Source organism: Takifugu rubripes, chromosome 17, assembly GCF_901000725.2.
Source record: "Takifugu rubripes chromosome 17, fTakRub1.2, whole genome shotgun sequence".
NCBI classification, from domain to species: domain Eukaryota; kingdom Metazoa; phylum Chordata; class Actinopteri; order Tetraodontiformes; family Tetraodontidae; genus Takifugu; species Takifugu rubripes.
In genome coordinates, this window is record NC_042301.1 from 1,210,298 (window position 1) to 1,227,797 (window position 17,500).

Consider the following 17,500-nt stretch of genomic DNA (forward strand, 5'->3'; position numbering starts at 1 on the left):
TGTCTGGAGCCTTTAGGCTTAGGGTTCGGTTAGCCAGAGAGCAGCTAAAGTTTAGCTGCTCCACAACACTCCCATACACGTGTAGCTCCTGTGTTGCCCGTTCCAGTGCTCCCAGAGCTGTGGAGCTGGGATCATCTCGCTCCTTCTCCTCTCGCTCTGATCTGCGTGCTGCCGACCACAGGAGGAGCGGCGCTACAGCTCCTCCAGCCCACAGCAGCACGTTCGGATTCAGCACGTCGCCGCTCATTTAGCTCCTCATTCTATCGCGTCGTTTATCAGCTTCCCAGACTGGGCGGCTGTTAGCAAACAGGCTAATTTATTCAGTCCAATCTGTGTGTAAATGAGTGGGAGCATATTCATGACTGGGGAAGCCCTCCACGTGCGCACATCAGGGCTGTGCTCAGCACGTCTGCAGGTAGAGTGGAACCAGAACCATCCGTCTAATTACCCTTAACTCAAACAGAGTGGAGGCGGCCTTCTGTCAGCGGCTCATCCATCCCATCAGCGCTACGCACAAAGGACCGTCTGCACCTGCGCTGCCATCAGGGCCGTTGCACACACTGAATTTCATTAAGTCCATTAGAAGTGATGGAAATCTGCGTGTTGCCTCAGATTTATATGCACAAGCTGTCTCATATGAAGCCCTGGGGGGGTGGTTTGATGTATGGCGGCGCCTATATGAGAGAGCTGTTAGCCAGCGCCACCGGACATTCCTCTCTGTGTTAGCTTCAGGCACACTGAAAATCAAATGAAGCACAAAAAAGGGCAACACGACAGGAGAGGAGATGCCAGTAACCTGTCCCGGGACCGGGGTATTTAGGGTTCCTCCTCACACGGGCCAAAGGAACACATGCAGTCGTCATTGTCTTCCACAAATTAGCTGTAAATGAGTTGGCTCATTTACAGCTAATTACGGCTCTGCTGGTGTCGGCGGGCCCGATTCCACGTGGACGCCCGGTGAGATATCCCTCAGGAGGGAGCCGAGCAAACACGGAGGCATCAGCAGGACACTTTTACCCCCCACAGCTCAACGCCCACAAACGCGACATTATTACTAAAAATCTGGAAATCAAACAGGTGCAGCTCGTTTTTAATGAGTGAGCAGAATGAAGGTGAGCTGTAGGGAGCACAGGTGTGTGTGTGTGTGTGTATGTGTGCACTGACACACACCCTGACTCCCTGGTGCTGCCCCCTGGACACTGACCAGGTGTTGCCTTCACATACCTGTCGGCTCTGAAACCAAGGAGCATCAAAGAGCTGATTAATCCCGGCTCTTGGAAGTGGGACCGGCGTTGGCTTTGATCTATTTGCACTTCATTTGATCTTTAGTGAGGTTGTTAACAGCACCGCCGAATTACACCGTTGGCCCCAGACGGGGTCCATCCTAATTACCGTCCCCTCTACTTAACAAAAGGCCCGGAGCCGTGGGTCCAACTGGTGTGCCTGGTCAAATGACACACACACACATACACACACACACAAACACAAGAAAAACCCAGAGACCTCATGAAAAGCATCTTAAGTTGCATCTTTTGATTTGTGTGTGTGTGTGTGTGTGTGTGTGTGTGTTTCAGTGAAAACAGAGGACATTTGTACATAAACAGGAAGCTTTCTTTAAACCTCCTACATCCCTGCGTTTCCCCCCAAATGCCGGTTTTCCGAACCCTTCCCGACCACTTGTCTCCTGCGTCGCTGGTGTATTTTTCACGCCACTGCATGTTTGCGACGTCACCTTTGGGAATGCAAATCCTCGCAGGCTTTTCCGTAATGAAAACATCTGGGAATATCGAGGTACGTGACCGTTTTGGTCCGATTCCAGCTCCACTCCCAGTCGATGTAAACAAAAAGAGCAACGCTGTTTTATTCCGTCCCAACATAACGTGGTTAAAAGTCCTGGCGATTGAGGCGTGCTTCTGGTTCCGACCCGCTAGCAGGGCCGTGCTGCGTTCATGGTCCTTTACTACTCGTTAAAACGATTATTATTAGTAACATTATTTCAATCATCACTATTTAAATGTGACATCTTTACACGATGCTCCACGTTCCCAACGTTCCCACTGGTAGTTTCAGGATTCAGGTGGTTCCAACCTTCTCCTCGTTTCCTGCCGGCCCGCCCACGTGCCGTGCACGCCCGCCAGGTCATGTGACACAACGCCGTTTCATTTGCCGCTGCGCTTTCATTGGCAGCCACAGCAGATAAGAGCAGCCCACAGCATTCCCGGGACCACGAGGCGGAGCCACGCAAAGGTAAAATAAACAGCTTTCAAACAACCTTTTTTTTTCCAGGCATCAAACGGCGGCGGCGTGCTGGAACAACACGGCGCCGCCGGTATTTAATTGACACTTTGACAACCGCAAACTCGTTAGGAGGGAGGGAGGCGCTCAGCAATAACGGAACGGAGCTAAAGCTAACAACAGAACGCCTCCGCTGTGCGGGACGCTTCCATCGCATCGTCGAGCTTAATTAATAATCAAGATCAGAAATCAACCGGGCTTTGTGGGGGTGGGCGGACCCCTGGACCGGGCCCCTGGACCGGGCCCTACGGGTGCACGGCACCCTCTCCCACGAGCTGCCTTCATGTGTGTTGTCCACCCAAAACCTCGAGGTTTCCATCCCCCAGAACGTGGCACCTTGGCGGTGGCGGCAGGTTCTAGCCGGTGCGTACGTGGACAGCACCGCGGCCCGGGGGCCCGGGGGCCGGGGGCCCGGGGGCCCGGGGCCGGGTCCAGTTGAAGGAGCAGTGTCTTTGCTTCATCCCGCCGACCCTCCCGGAACACGAGGCTCCTCAGAAACACCTTCTCTGCTCTCCAAATCGAGCCGTGCACACGCAGTTTGTCCCGGGATGAACCCTCATCGGAACGCGGCCTCCCCATAATCTCACACCCCCGGAAAGATGAGAAATCCTAAACAAGTCTCCTCAGGAGCAGAGGTAGTGGTTCTGAAGGAAGCCTTTGATCTGGCCTTAACTAGATCACACTGACATGTCCAATTTATGGCTGCTTCCCCCCACAATGGCTCATTGTGTGGAGAGCTGGAGATGATTTAATCACCGCTGCCCTCAGATGTTGGAGAGAGGAGATGAAGAGGAAACATAGTGGGAACATTGTCGTCCATCATGTTTGATGTGAAAGCACATGACGGCCTCGCCTTATCTGATGTCTCCTCCGAATTAGGACCAGCAAATGAAATGAAGCAGATCAAACGAGAGGAGGGAGTTCATCTAATTGCATTCCACACCCCCGCTGCCCGTCCCGCCTCAGCCGTTGGAGCGTCCACGTCTTCATCTGCAGGAACGGGACAATGCTCCTGCAGACCAGCGCTCAACGCCCCCTTCTGTTTACGCTGCCATGGCAACAGCCACCACGCGGCTGCGCTCCGTAATCCTGGAACAACATTTCAAAAAATAATGTCTTTGAAATTCCACCTCAGCAATGAAGCTAAGGTTCCTCAGTGGGCTCCTCCTCCCACGTTGGAGTCTCAGGAAAACCTCCAATTTTCCGAGTGGGTGGGACTGGAGCCAGGAAGGCGGCGGGGGCACGTTGAGGGTCATCTCAAAGGAGATGTTGGGGTCCTTCCCACTGCCATCATCCATCCAAGGAGCTGCCAAAACGTCACAGAAATAGTCCTGATTTCCCTGCTCCGGTTAAACTTGGATCCCTGAAAGACAATCAATGTCTCCTTATCTCCAGAAATCCTACAGCCCCCCCCCTTCCTCGCTCTGGTGGGGGGTCAGATGTCAGCTGGAGAGTCAAAGACAAAGCCGGGCTCAGATCCTGACTCGTGCCGTCTCCTATCAGCGGAGAGGGAAACAGGCTGATTCTGAAAGGCCACCTTTCTGGAGGAGCTAATCTGTCCTATTTAATGGAGTTGAGGGGCCGGAGACACGGGCGGGATGAGTCCTCGTGCAGCGGTGGCCAGATGAAAGCAGATAAACCACTTAGTGCACGTCTTGGATTACTTTATATATTTATTTCCCTCAAGTCTCTTCGTAGCGTTTGAAAAGGGATTTAGCGACGAAGACACTTAAGTCCCTGGAAGCTAATCTTTTTTTTTCTTTCTCTCTGTTTCAAAAAAGTTGCAGAGGCTTTTGTTGAGTTTTATTAACTTTTGATGACTTTGGTGACAGTAGATTTTAAAGCCAAGCCCTTCTGCTAACCTTGGCCTTCCTACCCATGTAAACACGTCATCCGTGGAGCTAAACGGAGCTAAATGGAGCTAAATGGAGCTATACGGAGCTAAATGGAGCAATACGGAGCTACATGGAGCTATACGGAGCTAAATGGAGCTACATGGAGCTAAAGGGAGCTACATGGAGCTAAATGGAGCTAAATGGAGCTATATGGAGCTATACGGAGCTATACGGAGCTACACGGAGCTACATGGAGCTACATGGAGCTACATGGAGCTATACGGAGCTACATGGAGCTACACGGAGCTAAATGGAGCTACATGGAGCTAAAGGGAGCTACATGGAGCTAAATGGAGCTAAATGGAGCTATACGGAGCTACATGGAGCTACATGGAGCTACATGGAGCTATACGGAGCTAAATGGAGCTACATGGAGCTATACGGAGCTACATGGAGCTACATGGAGCTATACGGAGCTACATGGAGCTAAATGGAGCTATATGGAGCTAAAGGGAGCTACATGGAGCTAAATGGAGCTAAATGGAGCTACATGGATGTTTAGGTGTGGGGTGATGCAGCGTTCCCGAGTACGGACACAGACTGGCCTTGGAGGCGGGTCTCCCTGACCTCGGAGCGTGTTACTCAGGCTTCACGTCTGTGAGTCCGACATCTCTGCTCCTCAGCATCTTCCCACTCCCCGACTGACGGGACTGAGCATATGCTCGGAGCAGGGCCTGCTGAGGGGGCCACAGCCCCAGGCCCTGACCCCCGCACATCAAAGGCTCCTTATGGAGGATGTTAATATTTGCTCAGGTGCGTCTCATGGGTCTCCCTCTCCGAGGCCAAAGGACGTCTGTCCCTCCGAGTGTGAGAACAGGGAAGCCCGATGCTGGATGAGGCCGCGTCCTCCCGTCTATAGCCTGCGTTTGAACCCCCTCGTCTCGCTCTTCCCTTTCTTCTCGGTGACCTTCTGACCCCATGTTGCCCCTCAGCCAGGACAGCTGGTGACAACAAGAGCCCATTCCGAAGGAAGCGTCTCCGGCCTCCTCTATCCCATGACCCTGGAGCTGCCTCTGAACTTCTACCGAAGCCTCCTGTGACACCAACTAAACAGTGTCGTGCATCAGAACACGGATAGAACGTCCTCCGGAACGCCATTCCTGATCTGCTGGAATTCCATGTCCAGGAACGCAGCCGTGGACGTCATGGCTCAGCGGTCCGGCTGAGTCCTGCTGCTGCCAGCGGCTCGTTTACGGCACAAACGGGATCTCACCTCCGCTCTCAGCCGAGGAGTCGTGGAACCCGGAGTCTCCGCTGTCCCGTCCGAGCAGCTGGAACCCGCTCCGCTCCACATCTGTCGGTCGGGAGAAGCTGCCGGAGCAAACGAGGACAGACCGGATCATCCAGGGAAATGGACTTTTGGAGTTCTTAATGAGGAGTTAGGAGTCCCTTTCTAGTGTGGGAAACATGTTTAGACTAAGGAATATGCAGCCCAGGAGACGGTCTTTGTCCGGACATGCCGTCCCCACCGCAGGAAAACGCCTTTGAACGCGCCGGATCCGAGTTATTCCCGAGAATTTGTCCATTAATGCCACCGTTGGCCATCGATGTGGAAATGTTAAAGAGAAAATCTCCCTCGGTGACTTTGTCCAATCTGCCATCTAAACTCCGTCCAAGGACACGAGCAGGAGATGTCGTCCTTTGATGGCATTTCCCCGCATTGCCTGGGAATGATGATAACGTTCCCGAGCAGAACCAAACGCTGGTTGCTACATTATATAATATTGATCAGTCGTTCTTATCGGGCCGCGCCAGGGTCCATCCCTCCTGCTCATATCATCACCCGTGCTCTTAAACAACCTTCGCTATTCCAGATAAGAATTCCCGACGTCGTCAGAGTCGCTAAAGTGGCCGTTTTCAACCGGAACCACACCGGAACCAGGTGGACCGTTGGAGCAGATCTTCAGATTCTCGGTGACCCGGTCGGCCAACAGCTGCTCCTCAGCGAACGGGTCGGCTGGTGCCGAGGGTGGACGTGGAGGTCGGTCTGATCCGACGTTAGCTTAGCATCAGGCTCTAAAACAGCCCAACCTGACCTGCGACATACATTAATCTACGCTTGAGCCGATCACAGAAGGAGAACACGGGGCCCCCCGTGAACGTGCACGTACGTGTGCACGTGTACAGTAACGCAGGTACGAGGGGAACGGGGAGGAAAAGGGGGAAGTCACGTGACCTTGCAGTGGATGGAAGCAACATGAGTCCAGATCTGCGGCAGGGGGGTGGAGCAACTTGGGAGGGCGGGGCCAGCGAAGACCTGACGCCGCTCCGAACCCCCCACTCTAATACCCCCCCCCACTCTAATATCCCCCCCCCCACTCTAATATCCCCCCCCCCACAGATTTCACTCCAGCTTCAGTGGCAATAAATCCATCGGTGATCAGAGGAGCTGAGCCCGGCGCCGCTGGGGCCTGAGGAGCCGGAGGAGCGGCGCCATCTCGGGCTGTTTGTACTTGGAAAGAATCAATTAAAAATGTACAGCTGTCATAGATTTATTATTCATACGCACATCTTTTTCAATCCACTGGGCCCCCCCTCACGGGGTGGGGGGTGTGGGGGGGGGCTCCAGCACCCGGGTGGGCGGGAGGAACCTGAACGAGCGGTTTGATTTCTGCTCGGCTTCTGTGCGTCTGTGACAGACAGTTTGTCAGTGATGAGCGTCGACTCCGGCGTTCCCTGGACGCTGGGGGGGGCAGATGGGGGGGGGCAGATGGTGGGGGGGCATGGTGAAGCGCCTGTGTCGGGTAGATGGTAGACGGTTGATAATCTCTGCGCTTACCCGGGTGATCGTGGTGGCAGGAGGCCAGACCGGCCTCCATTTTCAGGGTGGGTTCCCAGCGACCTCCCTGGGGGGGGGCGTGGAGCATTTGGGGGCGGGGCTTCTTGCTCCATGTCTCCATCAGCTGCTCGGTGAATCAGGGATCAGTGACCAGTTGAATCCCCCCCATGTTGGTTATGGGATACACAAGCAGACCCACAAAGACATTGAAGTGAGGGAGTCAAGTCAATCTGAGCGTTGCTGGCACACACACACACACACACACACGCACAAACACGCACACACACACACCACACACACGCACAACACGCACACACACACCACAAACACATGTGGGTGTTGGATCTCGGAACATCTGAGACTCCTCAAATGTGCTTTTAAATAAAGTTTCTGGCCAAGAACATCAGAAGGAGCCGAACTTGGGAAGAGCGCTGCCAAGTAGGACACCTACCTCCAGGTTCCTCTTCCATGTGAAGCCCGGCCTTTCTTCTTCCTCCTCCGCCCCCTTCTCTTCTTTTCTCATTGCGTTTTTATTAAAAAACACGGATGTGTGTGATGATGCGCGTGACTCCGGGTCCGTGGAAAACCGCCGAGCCTTAATGGGATCAGTGGAGGGAAGCGTCCTCCTGTTCAGGTGGAAGGGTGAAACGCACAGTTTGACAGATGTTCCACAAAAAGGGAAACACGGATGTGAATCTGTAAACATGCGTCGGAGCGCGCTGGCGTGGAAGGATCCCTCCGGGATCCCTCCGCAGAATTCCCTTTAAAATCAGGAGCTTGGAAAAGTGGCGCGGTGATCGACAGCGGCGCCGAGGCTGAACCGACGTTCCAGCTCATCTCTGAGCTGGTGCCGGAGTTCCTCCGCACATCTGCGGCCTTCTGCTCCGTAAAGGTGGCTTTCATCTCCGGGACGTGCTCCTCAACATCAAAGGAAATTATTCCGAGATGCCGGGAATCAGAAGGAAATGACCATATTTCTTTTAACAGGTCTCCAGGCAGCTAACAGCTAACAGCTAACAGCTAACTCAGGATAAATCTGTAGCTCAGATCTGTAGCTGTGAACGTTCCTGCTCGGAACGCCGGACTGATGGATTCTTCATGACAGGCAACACAACGGAAAAAGGAAACGACCAGGAAGCGGCTTCCTGACACCGTTCCTCCTGGCTCGCTGCCACACTTCCGAGGTGCTCCTCTCCACATCTGGCGCCGGAACATAAAGGCTTTTTTGTTTTGAAGGCTGGAGATACTGAAGGTTACAGGATGTTCTTCCACCTGCAGCTCGCTTCAAACACACACACACACACACACACACACACACACACACACCCACACACACACACACACACACACACACACACACGCACCACACACACACACACACACACTCTCTCAGGCACAGGAGGAGCAGCTTTGGATGTTTCCAAAGGCTGTTTTAGAAAAAGTGCGAAGAGGAAAAAATGTGGCCTTTGACCTCGGAGGAAGTGATTTATAGCGGAGCTAAAGCTAGCCTGCAGGATGGGAGGCGGGACTAGTGGCCACCGCCGGAACTGCAGCCTCTTTCCCTCCCAACAGGGAAAAAACGGCATCAATAACCAAATATCAGAATCGTGTCATCTGTGGCTCCAACGTGCACGTGTGTGACTAAAGTGCACGTGAGAACACACGTGTTCATACATGTCCTCTCTCTATTTACTAATATATACATTCTTATGTACAGTGGGACCTCTACTTACGAATTTAATTGGTTCCGGAAGTTGTTTCCTAACCTGAAAATTACGTAAGTAGAGACGTGTTTTCCATGTAAATGCCCTAATCTGTTCCAAGCCCCCATAAATTCGGACATAATTTTTTTAATAAATCATAAAAATGCATCAAAACATGTAACAAATACATGTTACAATTAGATTAGCGCACAATAATGTAGGAATTCAGAGCAAGGCTTCTCCAGGAACAAAATGAACCTCATTACAGGCTAATCTTACATTAGCCATCATTACTAGCAACGAACCTTAACACTTGTGGTAACACCGCCATCTAATGGACAAACAAACGAACACCCACAATAAATAAAAGGTAAACAAAGGCGACGCTGGGATACACAACCCTGTAAATATTGACGTCCCTCCTAGCCAATGGGATGACGGGAAGATGCTAGGCGATAGCCAATGGGATGACAGGAAGATGCTAGGCGATAGCCAATGGGACGACAGGAAGATGCTAGGCGATAGCCAATGGTGACGGGAAGATGCTAGGCGATAGCCAATGGGATGACTGGAAGATGCTAGGCGATAGCCAATGGGATGACGGGAAGATGCTAGGCGATAGCCAATGGGATGACAGGAAGATGCTAGGCGATAGCCAATGGGATGACGGGAAGATGCTAGGCGATAGCCAATGGGATGACGGGAAGATGCTAGGCGATAGCCAATGGGATGACGGGAAGATGCTAGGCGATAGCCAATGGGATGACAGGAAGATGCTAGGCGATAGCCAATGGGATGACGGGAAGATGCTAGGTGATAGCCAATGGGATGAGAGGAAGATGCTAGGCGATAGCGTATTTTTGCCTTTCGTATCCTGAAATTTATTTTGTAACGAGAGGAAATATTTTCCCGTGGAGACGTTTCGTAACCTGAAATTTCCGCACGTAGGGACGTTGGTCAGTAGCGGTCCCGCTGTAGATCCTGGTGTCCACGGCTGCGCGTTAGCATGCCGATCTTAATTAAAATGATTCGTATTTGCCCACATTAATAATGCAGAACGCTACTTATTTGAATAACAGCCTGTAAACCTTTAAATGTGCCTCATCCCGATGAAGCGAGCAGCATTAAAACATCATCCATAAGCTGCGGAGTCCCAGGTGATCTTTGTTAGCATTTCAAACACGTCTCTCTCGCCGTAGCGGCGGCGTAATGGCTTAATCAGTTTCAGGGGAGACGAGGAAACAGAGAGGAGGACGCTTAAAGCGGATTATTTACCGAAGGGGTGAAGAAATTAGGTGCAGTTGAGGGAGAGGCTGGGAAGGAATCGATGTTCTCCCCCATCGGGGCTCCCCGGGGACGGCGCCGAGTGATCTGAAGTGGCGCCCTGCTGTGAAACCTGAGTGCGTCGACTCCACATTAAACCGCTCAATCACAGAGCCGCATGTTGAGCTAAAAACAGCCCCTCGTGAGATCGTTAGCACCAACAAACACACGCTAATGAACAACCGGCAGCAGATTTCCCCCCCGAAAGGTCACATCAGACAAGGGGAAAGTGTGGAATTCCAGAGATTTCGCAACACAACGTGCACTTTTTCATCAGCGTTGGCGTAACAGCTATAAAGACATTAGCTAACCCTGACGTCAATCCCGAATCCTGTGCAAGAAATAATCAAAATAGACGCGTTTGAACCGACCGCACGTACGAAAACACTCGCGCAACCGCGATAGGATCCTCCCCCGGTGGCGTCACATGACGGCGTCCAGGGGCCCGAAGCAGATGAGCCTCGTGACGCCCGACGCTCTCGTATGGACGTTAGCGTGCACGGAACAGCAACTTTGGGCTGATGATGAAATCCATCAAGCTGGTTCGGGTCCCCCCCCCCCATGCAGAGTGACCCAACAGGACCCACCTCGAAAGGTGCTAGCATGAATCCATGGTTGAGCTAGCCACCCACACGTTAGCGTGTGTTTAGCTCAGACGCTAAAGCCGAGGTGCACGTTGACGGTGTCACCGGTCCCAGTTGTGACCATCTGATCCCAGATTTAACGTTCCCAAAAGGGAAAATGGAAACAAACCCTCTGCCTGTATCAACTGTGCTGGAGGAGGTGCACCTGAGATCCAGTCCAGATCATCAAAGGAGGGGCATTCCCATCCTGTTCCTTGGAGCTCGCTCCTAAACATTAGGAGATCGGGGTTAGGTGATCAAAGACCCCTAGTGGATGCTTAAGGACGGCTCTGCGTCATCAAAGGGAACCTCAGTAACTTTAGAGCTGCAGGTAACTTCTGTACATACAGCACCCGCCTTCCAGTGGGAACCTGCGTAAGTGGACACATGACCCAAAATGGTTCCCTGCTCACGTCCCCAGTGGACACCATGACCCAAAATGGTTCCCTCCTCACGTCCCTCAGTGGATACCATGACCCAAAATGGTTCCCTCCTCACGTCCCTCAGTGGATACCATGACCCAAAATGGTTCCCCCTTCCTCACTCCCTCAGTGGATACCATGACCCAAAATGGTTCCCTCCCACGTCCGTCAGTGGACACATGAACCCAAAATGGTTCCCTCCTCACGTCCCTCAGTGGATACCATGGACCCAAAATGGTTCCCTCCTCACGTCCCTCAGTGGATACCATGACCCAAAATGGTTCCCTTCCTCACGTCCCTCAGTGGATACCATGACCCAAAATGGTTCCCTCCTCACGTCCGTCAGTGGACACATGACCCAAATGGTTCCCTCCTCACGTCCCTCAGTGGACAACATGACCCAAAATGGTTCCCTCCTCCACGTCCCTCATGGGACACCATGACCCAAAATGGCTCCCTCCTCACACCCCCCCCATCCTGTGACAACAAAGGGAGCCGCCTTTTGTTTAAAATAACCCCACGTATCCGGCTGAGGCGTTGAGCCGGATGTGTGAGTGTCACAGGAACCTTGGTGTTGCTGACTGATGCGCTAACAATGAACGGTGCGGGGACCCGAGCGGGCCTGGTGCTGGACAGCCCATAATACATTAAAAAACTCTTGCAGCCTTAAAAATGTGGGCTGAGAGATGGACCTCATCTGGGGCCAGAAGAGCCGGCTCCTTCTGGGAAAGGGACCTTAGCACGTTAGCATGTAGCGAAGGTGAATGAGAGGTCCAACGGTGTCTGTGGTGAACTTGGCGACTTTGCTCTCTTCCAGAATCGCACCCAGAGGTCCGACTCAACTCCTCCGTTGTGGATAGATCCTGGAAACATGTCGCTAATTTATGACATGATGCTAGTTCTGCTAATTACAGAGTTGCTTTCTCCGCACTAAAAAGCTCCGTATTTACCGACCTGACAGTTCGGAACGCCTCTTCCCTTTCTCCCGGTCCACCTCAGGATCTGCTGCCAGCTGGCTGAGGAACCAGGCTTTGCCTCTAATGAGTGAATGTTCCATGTTCTGGTGGCTTCACCGTGGTAGCCAGATGTCCTGGGAAGCTCCACGGACCTCAGCTAGCTAGCTACAGCTAGCTACAGCTAGCTAGCTACAGCTAGCAACACACAACAAGCACTGTTGGGGGGACCTGCAGGACATTTGTTGTCCCCTATGACCCATCCATCCATCCATCCACCCATCCTCCATCCATCCATCCATCCATCCATCCACCCATCCATCCACCCATCCATCCACCCACCCATCCATCCATCCATCCATCCACCCATCCATCCACCCATCCATCCATCACCCATCCATCCATCCATCCATCCACCCATCATCCATCCACCCACTCTCCCATCCCATCATCCATCACCCATCCATCCATCCATCATCCACCCATCCATCCATCCATCCATCCACCCATCCACACATCCATCCACCCATCCCACCCTCCCCATCCATCCACCCACCCATCCATCCATCCATCCATCCATCAATCCATCCATCCACCCACCCATCCATCCATCCACCCATCCATCCATCCACCCACCCTCCCATCCATCCATCCATCCACCCATCCATTCCATCCATCATCCACCCCTCCATCCATCCATCCACCCATTCACCCATCCACCCACCCATCCATCCATCCACCCACCCTCCCATCCATCCATCATCCACCCATACATCCATCCATCCATCCACCCACCCACCCATCCATCCATCCACCCATCCATCCATCATCCATCCATCCCTCCATCCTCTCTCTCCCTCTAATCCCAGACGAAGGGGAGTTGAATTCCAGAAGTTGGATTTGTCAGTATCTTGCACCACGTCTGAGGGGGAAGTGGAATTAGCAAGAAAAACACCAGCTCAGAGGAGAGGAGCAAAGAAACTGTGGCATTGTTCAGCGAGGAGTCGTCTCCCGGCAACCGCTGCAGACAGGAAACGGACCGGCGCTGCCCGCTCCTCCTGGAGGTGCCAGCGAGGCACCGGGTCTGGGGAGGGAGCCAGACAATAGCCGGGCCCGGTGCCATCTCAGCTGCTTCCCTGCACCAAGGCCCCGTCGGAAGTGGACTTATTTATTCCACTTCTACAAGTCCGACATGAAAGGCCGGGCTTTGATGTGTTTATTACGACTCCCTCAGAGAATCAAAGGGCCGCTGCACTTCTGATGCCGGACCCAAGTGGGCTCAAATTCTGGGATCAGCTGGTTCCCGTGGATTCATTAATTCTGCTGACATTTGCATTGGTGCGCTTCGACGTCCTTGACCCCCCCCCCTCGGTAAGGATGCAGACGGAAACCCAAAGAAAGGACTCGACGTTCCTGCTGGAGCGCCGGGCGGGTTCGGATCCCACGTGAGGCCCGGCAGGAACGTCTGCTTAGCTTAGCGAGAGGAGATTAAGGAGAAACCGGGACGTGGTGCCGGTGTGGGCGCCGGAAAAGTCGGATAAAAGAGGAAGATTCCGACCTGCTGCGCTGATCCACGACCAGCTGCGGCGTTCCCAAACGAAGGAGGAACAAACAGAGGGAGATGAAATTAAAGTCCACCACCTTCACTCCGTTCTTCCCCGTGTTCAGACCGTCAGGGGGCGGCTGGAGTCCCAGTGAAAGTGACAATCTGTGCACGTTGTCAAGGGAAGGGCACGTAGGTAGGGTTGTCCATAACGATCCCGGAATCTGGAGGCAGGCCGAAGCCCGCTAAACTTCCAAAGATTCCAAAACGTCTCTTATCGCTCAGTGATCACTGTTGATTTGGAGGAGGAGCAATCCCGCCACCTAGCGGCGGCGGCTGGAACAGCAGCTCGGTCCAAGCCCCGCCCACCTTCCGCCCGGAACATGAAACAGAACTCGTGTTCCGTCTGTGGTAACACAAATAACTGCGGGCCAATCATTTGAAGTTCATCCGTACTGCGCTAATGATGCTAATGAGGCTAATGACAAACGACCGTCTTCTTCTTTCATGTTGCCACCGACCAAAACATGGTTTCCTCTCCTCAGGACGGCCAGGACGGATCCCGCCACTTTGAAACCCGGGTTTCTTTATCTTGAGAGAAAAAAGCACGTGGCGGGAAAAAGGCGGGAAGAGAATTGTTTGGAGTGGGAACGACGTTTCAAAGGCGCCTCCGAAAACAGCCCGCGAAATCCGGGATGAGACGAGCTAATAACGCGGCGCCGCGATAAATAATGCAACAAGAGGAAACATGAAAGGTCCTTTCATCTCCACACGGAGGACGAGCCGGCGTGAGGACGCGGACGCGCTCGGCGCCGCCGTCGCCGGCGATTGGGCTGAACTTTCCGTTTGGAAGCTTCAGCCCAGACGGTGAGATGCTGCTGCTGGTGCCCTTTTTGCCCCGTTTCTATATCACAACCTGCCTCCAGGGGGAGCCAGGTCTGTCCACCTGTCCAATGTCCACCTGTCCAATGTCCACCTGTCCAATGTCCACCTGTGAGATGAGGAGGGTCCTCGGTGTCCCCATCTCACTGCCCGGGGCTGCCATTGAGCAAATGCCCACAGACCTGCCTTCAGCCATGTGTTTGTTAGAAGTGTGGGGCCTCTGAAGGCCAGTAGGAACATTACATAATAATATATTATTTGGGAGGGGACATTTCTATGGCGTCTTACTATATAAGATTAGAAAAAAGCATCTTTAATAACAAAACTGGAGCGTTTGGACCAGGGTCACGTGCTGTATTCAACACACCTGTGTCACACTGACATCTAGCGGCCACTTGCGCGAACTGCGGTTTGATTTGACCATTTAGCTGCTGAACGACAGACAGGCAGGCAGGCAGACAGGCAGGCAGGCAGGCAGGCAGGCAGACAGACAGACAGGCAGACAGGCAGACAGACAGGCAGGCAGACAGACAGACAGACAGGCAGGCAGACAGGCAGACAGACAGACAGCAGACAGAACAGACAGGCAGGGCGACAGACAGTCAGGCACTGTCAGGCAGGCAGGCAGACAGACAGGACAGACAGACAGACAGACAGACCGACAGACCAACTATGAAAAGGGTAATAACACTCTAAAACTACTACCGCCAGCAGAGGGCCTACAGAAGCCCAGCTACATTTTACAACTGGTCTTTTCCATATTTATCATCGTCGGAAGGGAAAATAAAAATGGCTTCCGTAACACCATTGAGCTGATTCACAATAAAAGAGAAAGAGTGTGTGCGCGTGTGTGGTGAGAAGGAAATGACAGACAGACAGACAGACAGACAGACAGACAGACAGACAGACAGAGAGAGAGAGAGCGGTAGAGAGACAGGGAGCAGGAGAGAGAGAGAGGTTCAGGCTGCTGAGCAGCGCGCGCTCACCTGCTCAGCAAAACGCGGTCTCGCGCCGCTCCTCGTGCCGTCCGGTCGCAGCTGTTGTCATGGGGATTATCTGATTTGTCTCGGCAGATCGAAGGTGTGGCCGCCGGACTTTTCCAAGTTGCTCCGCATCCAGGACGCGCTGACGGTCCGGACCGGTGCGGCTCTCGGGAGGGATTCGGACCCAGGCTCGGTAAGGTCCTCACACCTGCTCCGACAGCTCGGGACAGAGGAATGCGTGCGGTACATCCCAGAATATCAGCGGGACAGAGGCAGCACTCACGCACGGAGCCTCATCACGCACGGATCCAAACGACGCCAACACTTACTTGTTTGAGAAGAGTGAAAGAAGCCGGACCGAGGTCCGAGCAACTCTTCCCGACCGGTGTGGATCCGTAGGATCCGGGTGGGGGGTTTCCCGAGTGGTTCCGGTGATCCAGTGGATCATATTAGACCGAGACAGCCAGCGACCCACTTTAACACAAGTGACTCAGTTCTTTTCTGTGTTTAACGACTGATAAAGAATTGATGAACAGACCAGAGTCTGTGTGAAATCAAAATGTTTTACTAATGCACCACTGCACGCGCGCGCGCACACACACACACACACACACAGAGTGCTGCTTTTACAGTAAGATGTTGCTCCATTTATTCTGCTGCATCATGCTTCTGTCCCTTTCTGTGTGTGTGTGTGTGTGTGTGTGTGTGTGTGTGTGTGCGTGTGCGTGTGTGTGTGTACGTGTGTTTTAAGATAATACAGTCAGTCAGAACTGAGCTCTTTTCCCTCTCAGGTTTACTAATTTATGATGTTATTTTTAGGCTCAGCTACATTTTTAAGCTTTGTATTTGTCAAGTTTAATAGCGAGAGAACTTGGGGTGTGTCTGTCAATCTGTACAGACACACACACACACACACACACACACACACACACACACACACACACACACACACACACACACACACACACACACACCTCGAGCTGCCCTCTGCAGGTTTTTAATCAGTTTTTATTTGAGTCCCAAAAAGAACCAAATCCTGAGTCAGTAAAATAATTCAGCACCAGCAATGCATCAGGTGGGACCTCCTGCCCTCCTGCCCTCCTGCCCTCCTGCCCTCCTACCTTCGTACCCTCCTGCCCTCCTACCTTCTTTCCTTCCTTCCTGCCCTCCTGCCCTCCTGCCTTCGTACCCTCCTGCCTTCGTACCCTCCTGCCCTCCTGCCTTCCCGCCCTCCCGCCCTCCTGCCCCCCTGCCCTCCTGCCCCCCTGCCCTCCTGCCCTCCTGCCCTCCTGCCCTCCTGCCCTCCTACCTTCCTTCCTTCCTTCCTGCCCTCCTGCCCTCCTGCCCTCCTGCCTTCGTACCCTCCTGCCCTCCTACCTTCTTTCCTTCCTTCCTGCCCTCCTGCCCTCCTGCCTTCGTACCCTCCTGCCTTCGTACCCTCCTGCCCTCCTGCCTTCCCGCCCTCCCCGCCCTCCTCCCCCCCTACCCTCCTGCCCCCCTGCCCTCCTGCCCTCCTGCCCTCCTGCCCTCCTACCTTCCTTCCTTCCTTCCTGCCCTCCTACCTACCTTCCTTCCTTCCTGCCCTCCTACCTACCTTCCTGCCCTCCTACCTACCTTCCTTCCTTCCTGCCCTCCTACCTTCCTTCCTGCCCTCCTACCTACCTACCTTCCTTCCTGCCCTCCTACCTTCCTTCCTGCCCTCCTACCTACCTTCCTTCCTTCCTGCCCTCCTACCTTCCTTCCTGCCCTCCTACCTACCTTCCTTCCTTCCTGCCCTCCTACCTACCTTCCTTCCTCCTGCCCTCCTACCTACCTTCCTTCCTTCCTGCCCTCCTACCTTCCTTCCTGCCCTCCTACCTACCTTCCTTCCTTCCTGCCCTCCTAGGGGGGTGAATAATGGGGCAAGAATTCCTGAGTCCGCGTGACTTTGTCACATTGATCCATGAATTGTTGCGTCGATGAAGCTGAAGCTGGTTCTGGTGCTGGTTCTGGTTCTAGACTGGGTTCTGTTGGAGCAAACAGCCTTGAGTTAAGGGAGGGTGAGTTCATTAATGGCAGGTGAGTTAATTAATGGCAGGTGAGTTCATTAATGGCAGGTG

The 17,500-nt window shown here is 53.4% G+C and overlaps 1 protein-coding gene and 1 long non-coding RNA gene across 4 annotated transcripts in view; one reads left to right on the forward strand and one right to left on the reverse strand.

Annotated features, from left to right (window-relative positions):
• Positions 1-6,737: 6,737 nt before the first annotated feature.
• On the reverse strand, positions 6,738-15,536 carry LOC115253192 (uncharacterized). 3 transcript variants are annotated; one of them, XR_003891469.1, is made up of 4 exons: positions 15,405-15,536; positions 7,421-7,595; positions 6,970-7,093; positions 6,738-6,873 (listed from the first exon to the last, which is right to left on the reverse strand). It is a non-coding gene; the product is annotated as an uncharacterized lncRNA (long non-coding RNA). The 3 variants fall into 3 exon arrangements; XR_003891470.1 differs by having other exon boundaries at positions 6,970-7,209; XR_003891471.1 differs by lacking the exon at positions 15,405-15,536 and adding an exon at positions 13,552-13,610.
• frmpd1a (FERM and PDZ domain containing 1a) overlaps positions 15,459-17,500 on the forward strand; it is an 18,720-nt gene continuing 16,678 nt past the window's right edge. Inside the window, exon 1 of the mRNA XM_029850204.1 lies at positions 15,459-15,594. The gene's annotated coding sequence lies outside the window, so the exon portion shown is untranslated. The remainder of the gene's footprint in view (positions 15,595-17,500) is intronic.